At 36.0% G+C, this 2,709-nt stretch overlaps 1 protein-coding gene across 1 annotated transcript in view; it reads left to right on the top strand.

Moving 5' to 3' along the window:
- Positions 1-2,025: 2,025 nt before the first annotated feature.
- Positions 2,026-2,709, top strand: part of gabra2a (gamma-aminobutyric acid type A receptor subunit alpha2a) — a gene marked incomplete in the record, with an annotated part of 36,799 nt that continues 36,115 nt past the window's right edge. The window contains 2 exon segments of the mRNA XM_014013694.1: positions 2,026-2,423; positions 2,497-2,602.

The following is a 2,709-nucleotide window of genomic DNA, read 5'->3' as shown; positions in this document are numbered from 1 at the left end:
CATTTATGGTTTGATTTCTTTGTATGTATGGATCACTTGGGTTGTTACCAACATCTGGTGAAAATTTCATGTCATTAGCGCCTCTAGTAATATATTTACTGAGAAAAATGTTGACGTGTTCAATACTTATTTTACCTGCTGTACTTACTTAATCTGGTGTGGTAGCTGAGAGTTATTTCCAACATTCTCTGAGCTTAAAATCTCAATATTGTGTGAGATTGTGCATAAATAGCTATAACTGCATTATTTATTGCATAAAATGATTAAAACTATTGACAATGGGTGATATGCATTCCTTTTAACTAATTAGTTATTAATCCTCAGGGAACAAATCKTAACAGTTACAAGTTGCACGTGTTGATTTTTCACCAGTCTTGTGTCACAGAGCAGATATTAAAGCTGAGATTAAAATAGTGTTCAGCTCTTCAGTATGTTTTACATCAAGCAGAAAATGCACGTTTAGGTTTAATACAAGCCTTTATTCRTCTTTATTTCTCACCATCACTCAGCTTTCCTCTCAACCCTGAGCTGGTTCAGCTGGTCGTGACTGAATCTGTGAGTCAGTCTGATGCCTGAATCCACTGAGTGACTCTTGAGTTCTGCTGTAAGACYGAAGGAATCGTGCAGTCAGGAGAAGAAACAGCCTTCAGGTCGACACACACTGCCAACAGGCTTCAGCCATCATCTCACCTTGGAAAAAGACACGTTTGTTGTCCACTAAAATCTTCTTACGCTTCGTTCCATTAGAGGGACCACAACAGTAATATGTTTTACATGTTCACTAATSAAATAAATGAATAAATAAATAAATAAGTAGAGAATTAACATTTCCTTTGAAAWTGCAGAGTGAATATTTTTGCTTAAAGATGCTGAAAAAGCTAAAAAGGTTTGATATCAAAGCTGTAAATGTGAGTTTAATGTGTTGAAACTGAAAGTCAAAGGTGAAAAATCAAATAATTTAAAAAACGAGTTTAAAAAAGCTAAACAGAGCAGAAAATCAGCTTAAATGACAAGTTGGATTTAGCAATCAGATGGCAACAGGACTGTTAAAGTACAATAAATTCAAAGTTGTGATAAAATAGCTGAAAGCAGCCGAACAGCTAAAAAGTAGCTGAAAGGCTAAAATTAGCCCAAAGAAGCATGTATATTTGAATTACGCACTTAAGCTGAAATTATTGCAAAAAATGTGACGTTAGAAAAAAAGCCAAATTTATCCAAAATTGACTAAAAGTAGCTTAAAAGGCAAAAAATTACTTAAACTAGCATAAAAAGCAGAGATTTTTTTAATTTTATTTATAAACTTTGTTCATCCCATAAAAAACAAAAGTTTTTGTGCAATAAAAAAGAAGCACAAAAAGTTGAAATTAGCAGAACAGCAGAAAAATGTCAGGAAAAAGTTAAAAGTAGCAAAAGAAGAAGCAGATGCAGGCCGGAATTAGCACAAATAAGCATTTTCAAAGGTAGAAGTGTAAAAATTTTAAACCTATGAAGGTTTTAATGATGCTGGGGTCAGCTTCATTCACAGAGCCGGCTCTTGGCATAGGCGAACTAGGCGGTCGCCTAGAGCGCCAGCTGCTGGAGGGGGCGCCGAACTGCAGAAGAMAAAAATATTTGTAATCCCTGGTTGTAACTCTGCTCAGAGCCCCTTTCATTTAGCTTTGTCTTAAAAAAACTACAATGAAGTATTACAGGAAAAATAAAGTACTACTACTACTACTAATCCTACTGACATCCATTCTGACACAGTGAGGACTGAGTTTGTCAGCCGAGGACCTTATGAGTTAAAATCAGACTTATATTTTCCAAAAAGGTGGGGCTTCAACTCGCATAGGGCACCAAATTGGCAAGATCATTCATGTTCATTCATTTTCAGTGAGAAAAAAGTGACTAAAAAAGCTAAATGGTTGAAAAAGTATCAGCTGAAACATAGCATCCATGGCATTAAAGAGCTGAGTCTTCTGATCTGTGAAATGTTGAAACGGCACAAAAATTATGGAATGAGCTTTGTGCAAAACAAAACAAAACAAAAAAAAAAAAAAACAGATCATTTCCTGAATGTTTGATTGATCACACTGCGTTTGTTCTGGACCGGCCTGCTGACTCTGTAGAACCTGAATGGACTCGGAGACTTTTCTGTTATCACAGGTGACACCAGTAGAAGTTTCTGTTTACTGGTGCAGTGGTCCAAGCAGACTCAGAACAACACGGAGAACAGATTATAGTGGATGAAGAATAAAAATACTTTTTAACTCAGGAAACAGCGTTTATTTTTATTCTAAAGGAAAATCTTTMCCGCGTGACTCAAATCCACACCTTCACAGGTGCAGCCACTTACAGACAGGATGCAGAGGAGCATCTTTTGATGTTCTGCTTCTTCCTCCCGCCTCTCGTTTCTTAACTGATGGAGATAAATATCTCAGCAGGTACGGAGAACCGGCAGAACTCTTGTGTCTGTGGTGCTTTTGTTTTACTTAAACTAAAGTTTTTATATTTTAGAAGTGGACTCAGAAATGCTGTGGTCGTGCAGAGAGATTCACAGATCTGCTGAATCAAAGTTCTGCAGGATTTTATCTGATGTTCAGTTCATCCATCTAGTAAGTAAGTAAGTAAACTTTATTTCTATAGCACCTTTCACAGACAAACATCACAAAGTGATTCACAGAAAGCAAAAATAATTAAAAACAATAAAACAGATCACAGATATAAAAA

Source organism: Austrofundulus limnaeus, unplaced genomic scaffold (assembly GCF_001266775.1).
Source record: "Austrofundulus limnaeus strain Quisiro unplaced genomic scaffold, Austrofundulus_limnaeus-1.0 Scaffold105, whole genome shotgun sequence".
NCBI lineage: Eukaryota > Metazoa > Chordata > Actinopteri > Cyprinodontiformes > Rivulidae > Austrofundulus > Austrofundulus limnaeus.
This window is presented reverse-complemented; position numbering and strand designations above follow the sequence as displayed.